The sequence below is a fragment of the Myotis davidii genome, unplaced genomic scaffold (assembly GCF_000327345.1).
Source record: "Myotis davidii unplaced genomic scaffold, ASM32734v1 scaffold591, whole genome shotgun sequence".
Taxonomy (NCBI): Eukaryota; Metazoa; Chordata; class Mammalia; order Chiroptera; family Vespertilionidae; genus Myotis; species Myotis davidii.
In genome coordinates this window covers 2,688,546-2,697,402 of record NW_006284340.1, presented here as the reverse complement: position 1 = coordinate 2,697,402, position 8,857 = coordinate 2,688,546, and positions in this window count along the sequence as shown.

The following is an 8,857-nucleotide window of genomic DNA, read 5'->3' as shown; positions in this document are numbered from 1 at the left end:
CTGGCCTCTCACTGGGGCTCACAGCACTGGCCCCAGGGGGTCTCCCTGCTGCCCCAATCATTTTATTTACTATCTTCTTACCGAATGTCTTTAACCCCTGCTAGAACGTGAGCTCTGTGAAGCCACGCACCTATGAGGCACTTCATTACTACCTGTTGGTTAGATGCCTCCCTGAGGACATGAGTGAGTGGAATGAGATGAAGCCAGCAGACTCTGGGTTCTGGCCCCTGGGCCTTGGAGGGAGAGGAGCAGGGGGAGAGGAGGCTGAGACCTCCATCACCAGGCCTGGACCGACAGTTGAAAACATTGTTTTCCACTTTGTTTCCCCTTCAGCCTCAAAAACTGGGAACCTCAGAGGACAAGCACCTTTCCCTAGGACCCATGCAGGGAGCCCAGTGTGTGTGTGTTGGGAGGGGCGGGGGAAGAGGGGTGCTCAGGGGTCCTTACCTGCTGCGCAGAGCAGGCCCCGTAGCCCCAGGCCCAGCATGGCTGCAGCACAAGGCAGGCTCCTCACCTCTGGCAGCAGCTGCACCTGAGCCTCTGGTCCCTTCCTTGCTCTCCACTCTCCTCCTTCCTACCCAAACTGCAGATTTTACTAAACAAATCTTATCCGGTGCTTACTGCCTGCCAGCCATCGTGTGAGGTGCTGGGGGTGCAGCTGGAAGAAAGGGGAGAAGAGGTGTGTCCTCCTGCCAGTGGCGGGGAAGGCAACAGGGTCAGGAAACTGATGGGCAGAGGTGAGGGGAGCCCGGCGCTGGGGCTGGCTGCTGGGGCGGCAGGAGTGGGTGACAGAGAGCGGTCAGGTTAGGCCCAGGGTTCCTCAAGGGCCAGAGGGTCAGGAGTGGAAGGAGAGAGGGGCCATGGGGAGGGAGAAGGAAGGGCATGTGGGTCAGGCTTTGCTGGACTCTCCTCCCTCACAGCAGCCACACCAGCCAGCGGGGGAGGCCGGGACCCCCATGTCACAGCTGAGAAAGTTGTGGCTCAGAGAAGTGAAATAACTTGCTTAGGACATAGTGGGAAGCAGCAGGGCAGCAGTTCAAACTTGGTCACTGACAAGTGTAAGGTGGGGAGGCAGTGGGCCCCCACAAGTCCTACCCCAATGAGATCAGAGGCCTGCCCAGGTCCAGGCTCGGCTCCCTGATTAAGCACAGACCGGAGACCGAGGCACTTTCTCTGGGGAAGCAAGAACAGCTCCGGCTCTGTCTTTCTCTTTCCTTCTCCCTCCCGCCCAGCATCCTGTTTATGCCCAGCTTCTCTCGGTTGCCCTAAGGGCTGAGCTTTTGGAAACCACAGCCTGGAAGACTTTTCTCTGCTCTCCACCCTTCACATCCTTCCCAGAGGGAAGAGCAAACAGCCCCTCTAAAAAGGCAAAGGCAAAAGCCGTTAATGTGTCCACAGGGACATCCTGCACAGCATTCTCTTGTGCAGCCATGGCCTCAGATGACTCCGTCCCAGGGACACAATCCCCTGCCTCGGCCTCTGACGGTCACTCCCAGGGATAGGAGGGAAGCTGGCCATCCTGGACTGGGAAACCCCCCCTACCCCTGCCAGGACCCCGTCACTGACCACCTTTCTTGATTTAAGAGTCCTACTGGGCACCCTGGGGTTGAAATCCCAGTTTCTCTTTTCTCTGGAGAGACTGTGAGCTCCCTGAGAACAGGAACCGCGCCTGAGCCACAGAGCACTCACCCACAACAAGGACAGCAGACTCTCAGTAGGGCTCTGTGCTATGGTTTGTGTTAGGAAGACTTGCTGTTATTATTCTCTGGATTCCCCCACCTACCTAGGACCCTGTCTGGCACCCAATGCTCTTCAATGCAGGGCAGGGAGGGGACTGGTGATGAGGGAGGAGGACAGCCCTGCTCCCCAGGCCCGAGTTTCACTGGTGTTGTGTCAGGAAAGCCAGGCAGGGGGAACGGGTGAGGGAGAAGGAAAGCCAGGCAGGGGGAAGGGGTGAGGGAGAAGGCAGGAGTGGGCTCCCTCAGTGACCCAGGAACAAACACAAGGTTTGCATGAGCTGCAGGAAGCAAAGGGGTTCATGGAAACTCCGTAGCATCTCCACCCCCCCCCACACACACACACACACACTCACACACACACACACACAGGACATCCTTAGGTAAAGGTTTACAATGTTCACTTTCCCATGGTCTATATAGACCTTTTCTCTCGGACCCACCAGATCTCCAAAGTGGAAACTGCACCTCCCACTCTTGCTTTTTTAGATCAGGCAGGTGTTCTGCAAAGTGGTGGCTGGCGCCTGTCTGGGGTCTTGGTTAGAGATGTGCACTGTGGCCGCAGCCAAGCACAGTCCAGCGGGCAGTTGGCCCATATGTACTGAATAAATGAGTGAGCCATGTGCTGTTGTTGACCGTATGGGTGTGGACATGACCTGCTGGAGTCAGTTGTGCCTCATGGGGAAGGTTCTGTACAGCCAGCCTAACTCCCTGCACAGCTGGGGGAAGCAGTGGGCTCCCGACCAGTGGGCCCGTGCTCCCCAAGGCTGCTATTTGAGGCCTCCCTTCAGGACTGCCAAGTAGGGGCGGGGGAAGGGGGAGTGGGGGCACGGAAGGGATGGGGTTCCTCCATCTGCATTGTGCGTGAGGTCTGTGAACTTGCCTTTGTTAACCCCAGTTTTATAAATGTCAATGGGAAATGCTGACATGGGACAGGGGCTGCCGTGGCTGGGACCGTCCACACCTCTGGGGAGGAGGTTAAACGTGTGGGCTGCGTGGCCAGGCTGCCTGGGTTCATGTCACAGCTCCCTCACCAGGCTCTCTGACTTCAGAAAGTGCCAGCTCTGAGTTAAACAGTTTCTTCATCTGTAAAATAGGAATAATGATAGTGCCTACCTCTTAGGGTAATTGTGTGGATTAAATAAACACATTCAAAATGCTTGGTTAAGACACTGTTTTATTACAGTGAATTCCCATATTCCTGGAGGTGAACCCTTGACCTAGTTCAAACCTGCAAGCAAGACTGGCAGGGTCTCCAGGAAATCACTGAACCAGAGAATCCAGGTCCACCGGCCCAGCACCCCTCTCCAGGGTGACACAGTCCCCCCCTTAGCAACGGGACAGCCCAGTGTCTCTGTGCCTGAGCCATCCATTCTGCCACAAGGAAAGATGCTGCGTAGCCCTGGCCAACTTGCACAACTGTCTGGTATTCACCAAGCTGCAGGCAAGTCGCGGGAGGCAGCAGACTGGGGAAGCTGGAGTGCGCTTGAGCCGGGATTCACTCTGTTGAGAGCAGGTCTGAGAATGAGCCCAGAGGGGGAAGGGGGGTCCAGACAGAGGAAAGATATGGTGGTCAAGGGTTGCCCCAGGGAATCTGGAAAAAGGGGTATTTCCTCCTGGAAGGACGGAACCAGAGGGTCTGGGAAAACAGGCATCCCTTGCTAGGTTTTCTTGTGATTCATAAATGGTTTTTTTACAGTTTGAAGGCAAGACCCTCCCCGAGCAAAAGGATTGCAGCTTCCTTTAGTGCTGTGTTCTGGAAGCTGAGGAATGACGTGATGGGTGATGATGGATCAAGGAGGAGGGAGAGACAGGTAATGTGATAGTTAATTTTACGTGTCAACTTGACGAAGCCACAAGGTGCCCAGGTAGTTGGTCAGACATGATTGTGTGTGTGTGTGTGCGGGGGGTGGTTCTGTGAGATGCACAGTTGAGTTGGTGGACTGAGCAAAGCAGATGCCCTTCCAGTGCGGACAGGCCCCCTCCAGTCGTGAGGAAGGAGTAGAAATAAAGGTCAAATAGAAAGAGTTCTTCCTCTCTGTGGACTGTTTTGGAGCTGGGACATGTGTACTTGGTCAGAACTTACACCATTGTCTCTCCTGGGGCCCCAGCCAGCGGAGGGCAGATTGTGGGATCCTGGGAGCCAATCCCTTGAAATAAATCGGTTTACAGGTAGGTAGACAGGTGGGTCTCCTGTTCATTGTTTCTCTGAAGAACCACACAGGTAACCAAGTGGAAGGCAAAATAGAAAGCCCGTAGAAGGCCCTGGGGTCTGGAGGACGGAGGCCGCCGAGGTTCCCAGCGGGGTCAGCGAGGCGAATCTGATGGACCCCGGGCCAGCACTGCATCTCCTTCCTGCGGACTCCAGGGCTGCCATGTTTCCAGTTCTCTGAGAGCTGAGGGAGGTCCATGTACAAACCCCCATGGTGGTTGCATTTATGAAGATCCCCTGACAGGCACCCCTCGGAGATAATGCGGGTTTTGTTCCAGACCATTGCAGTAAAGTGAGTCGTAATCTTTTTTTGTGGGAGGAGGGTTTTGCCTTAAAGTTGTAAAAAAATATAACATATGTGAAGCGTTATAAACCAAGGTCTACCTTTATTTCCCGAGGACCTCTGAGGACAGGCATGTGTTACCTGCAGACCCCTCTGACGCGGTGGATTGTCAGCCTAACGCACGCACAGCTCAGAGGACACCTTGCTCCGCGCGGCTGGAGGACATGCAGATTTAAACCCAGTCCAGACTGCCGCGTAGTGAGTGTGACAAGGCCAGATGAAGGTGATCGGGGGCCAGGTGGCGCAGGGAAAGCTGCTTTGTATGCAGCACTCCTGCTGGGGCTGGCTAGGAGCCATGCTGAGGAGACAGGGCCCAGTGTGGAGGGGGTGGTCCCACTGACGAGTGAGGGAGCCTGTCACCATCGTCATCTGAGGGCCAGGCTGCTCTTGGTGCTGGGCAAGCCTGTCATGTGGGGGGTAGCAGGGCCCTGCCTGGCTCCTGTGCTGGGGTTTAGGGAAGAACCTGGGTTGAGAGGAACTAGGGTACTGGGAAGCCCTCAACGCCAGGAATGGGGTCCAGCAGAACACGGCAGAGAGCCAGCTCCAAGAACTGGGCCATGCCCCTCCCCTGGGCTCCCTCACCATATTGTAAGTGCCACTCTGTTGTCACCTCTGTCAGTGATGAGTTCTGGGGGCCAGGGCCCTGCAGTGCTTGGCACATAGCAAGTGTCCTGAGCCAATAGGGGACTCGATGTGCTGTCCCTGCACAGTGACCCTGAGCTCCTCGCTGAGAGCCGGCCTGGCCCTGAGCCTGGACCAGGGAAGCCTGGCAGGAGGTGTGGGGCTGAGGGCGGGGCAGGCCCCAGCAGTCACAGCTCTCTGGATGGGTTATACTGTCACGGTTTTTACAGGGGTGAGGACACAATGGAATCCCTTTTGTTTAATCAAGAATTAGGTAAAAATAGCCCTGCCAGTGTGGCTCAGTGGTTGAGCATTGACCTATGAACCAGGAGGTCACAGTTTGATTCCTGGTCAGGGCACATGCCCGGGTTGCAGGCTTGATCCTCAGTAGGGATATGCAGGAGGCAGCTGATCAGTGATTCTCATCATTGATGTCTCTCTCTCTCTCTCTCTCTCTCTCTCTCTCTCTTCCTCTCTGAAATCAATAAAATATGCTTTTTACAAACTTATAAAAAATAAAGTAACACTTTAGGGGGTTCGGCAAATGGGTGGCTTACTTCAGTGTTTGATTCAATGCAAGTGGTCTTCCCTAGGGCGCCACTTTCACAGAAGTTTTGCCACACAGAGGCCTCCCTCCTCAGCTTCAAGCTGGAGCCCAGGGCCCCAGAGGTTCCTTTGCCACATGGTCTGGTGCCTGCAGGAGGTCAGAGAGGTTTGCAGGCTGCAGCATGGGCCTGGGACAGACCAGCATTGCTGTATTACAAAGCCCTGGACCAACAGGGTCATTATTGTAATCTCTGTCTCCACGTCCCAGCCCATTGGCCATTCAGGTGACAGAGGTGGATCCCGAACCCGAGCTCTCACTCTGCCAGTTCGCAGCTGCTGGGAGGTTTATCCCTGCTCCAGTGTCCACCGCAACCTTCCCTTTCAGACCTTCTCTGCTACCTCCCTTGTGCGCTAAAACAGCAGAACGCTCAATCCAGTTTTCTTATGAGGGCACTTGTGATAAGACAGAGGAAATGCACTGGGAAGGTGTGGCAGAGATTGGCTACCTACTCCTTAAGCTCATTTTCTCTTATTCTTGGGAGAACCTTGGTCACATGTCCCAGCATCCTTTGCAGTTGGGTGTGGCCTTGTGGTTGTGGTCTAGCCAAAGAAGTGGGAGCGATGCAGGCTGCTCCCAGGACCGAAGCTGGAACCCTCCCATGTGATCCTCGTGGCAACCAGGCAGAAAGTACAGTTGAGAGCCAGCTCAACTGCAGGGGTTAGGGGCACAGCCCCCGTGAGTTTTCAATCCACAAATAACTTCTGACTCCTCAAAACGAAACTGCTAACAGCCTGCTGTTGACAGGAAGCCTCACCATTAACAGGTATTTTATATGTTATATGTATTATATACTGTACTCTTATAATAAGGCTAGACAAAAGAAAATGGTAAGGAAATCATAAGGAAAACATTTATAGCACTGTACGTATTTATTGAAAACAAAAATGTGCATGCAGTTCAAACCAGTGTTGTTCAGGGTCAACTATAATCCCTCAACAAGAGCCATCCAAAGAGGATGCACCCAGTTTCATTGCTTCCGTGCCGAATGGGGATTTGGAGGTGTCCGAGGTACAGGGAAGGCTGCTGGGGGCTAGGATGGCAGCTGTCGAGAGCCTGCAAGCCCAGAGGCTGACAGAGCCAGGAGTATAGCTGCCCTCCTCTATTTAGACTCCACCAAGGGGGCAAAGGGACACAGGCCAAGCGGGGTGGCCGAGGGGCCATATTTGGCAGGAGCAGGGAGCCTCTGATGGTTGGTGGCTCTTTATCTCCCACGCAGGCTGCTCTGTAACTGCCGGCTGTGGGCAGAGGAGCAGGCCCCCCTCGCTGGGTCCCGAGAGGCCCTGGCAAACACGCCCCTGTCGGGCGAATGCACAGGAGGAAAAAGCCCGTAATCCTCACACAATACCTTCTCTCTGGCGTGTCACTTACCGTTAGATACATCGAATTAGCTGGAGATTTACATTCTTCTGTTCACAATATTATGTTTTGTTCCTGAAATAGAGGTCCTAGAAGTTCCCATGGTAGAAACTCGATCATTGTTCCATAGAAACAGTATAATAGGATTATGATTCTAGCCAAAATCAGGCACACTATTTATAGAGATGATCAGAAATTGCATAGTAACCAACGTGTCAACAAGCAAAGGTGGCCGTCCTGATGTGGTAAAGCTTTATGGGTCGCCTGTAAATCAGTCAAGTAGAATAACGTAGTAGCCAATCACATTAAATCTCTGAAAGATGTATGTGAGAGGTTCTGGGGTAGGAACCAGCGAGCCCCTCTGGCTGAGGGCTGTGCCCGACCATGGAGGATGTTCCCAGGCTGTTGTGAGAGCCAGTCTCCTGGGTCAGGTCCATCCGAGGGGGCCTGGAGACCACAGCCTACAGGATCCTGGGCACCTTGATGAAACATTCTGTCCCAATCCAAGGCCTTTAGAACGCTGGGCCACCCAGTGGTCAAATAGGCCCTACAGCAGGGGTGACATTCATGTTCTCTGGGCTACCTGTGGCTGAGCTGGGCTTCATCGTAGCCTAGATGCTGGGATTCTATCCCCCTGCAATCACAAGAGACCAGACCCAGAGGCCTAAGGCCGGTTTTCAATCCCCTCTTCCCCACCAGCCTTTCCACACAACTCTGTCTTCAAGAAGCTGAAAACCCTTGGAAAGGAAATCAGTGGCGTCATTGGAGAAGAGAGACGTGTGGCTGCCTCTGTGTCTCCGTTGTGAATGCTCCTTTTCCACTGGGTGGGCGTATGCTCCTGGCCCCATACCAATGGGTGTTGCCAGGGATGGGGGGTAGGAACAGCGGAGCTGGCATCTTCAGGAGGAACTGCCCACAGCTTGCAGGGAGCAGTTATGCTGCAGCAACACCCAATGTCGCCGTGTCGCCCTAGTGCTTTGTGCAGTGGCGACATCTTCAGAAGGAAACGGGTTTGTCAAGCGGATTTCCTGAGCCCTCCCAGGGCGCATCCATGATGACAGTGAGGTATTGGGAGCCTGATGGTGAGCATCGTGAGGAGGCACAAGCCTGGAGCTGTGGGTCTCGTTAAATGTCCGTCCAAACGATGGTGATTTACGTGTGTAATTCATAGAGCAGTTTCACAAGGAGACCTTGATTTCTTTGAAGACCCAGTTTCCTGATGTGTAGGCCATGGGCTCATGGGATCTGCTCGGCTAGAAGGAGGCTCAGGGAACAGCAGCTCAGCCCAGCCCAGCAAAGGCAGGGAGATCTGCAGCCACGGTGAGGAGGAGATGCTGTCCACGTCCGGTAACTTCAGATGCGGCCTGTCAGTTTCACTGGAGTGGCACGCTCAGGCCCTGGGGTTTTTAGGAAGCTGCGTGAGGGTGAGGGGGGCTGGGAAGCTCCCCATCACTTCCTCCCTCCCCACCCTGAACAGAGTGACAGTCATATTCTCCTTTGGTTGTGGCAGAGTAAGAGCAAGGGCTGTCACCAGGTTGGGGGCTGTGAAATAACCCCCAGGAAATGCAGCAGGAAGGCCGAAGGTGGCTCCCAGGAAGTCCCAGTGCTCGCGGCCTCTGGGCAGGACAGGTGCAGGCAGGGGTGGAAGGAGGGAGGTGCAAGGAGTCATTGCGAGGTGTGTTTGGCATGGGCTCCACATGCAGTTTGCATTGGCTCCTGCACCCCTGTGCTGCCTGTCCTCTATTCCCAAACTGTCCTTTTTGGAAGAACTAGTATTCTTTAGAATCTGCCCCCGCTCCCCCCATCCCTGAGGCTTCTCACCTTTAGCATTGTCCACGGTGACTTCTTGCCACAACCCTCTTCCAGGATGATGGAAGAAGCAGGAGCAGAGACTGGTGGTGGGGAGAGGGGACACGGCCAGCCCTGCAGTCAGACAGGGAGTCAGAACTCATCCTGCCGACACTGAAGCTGCCCCTTCCCTA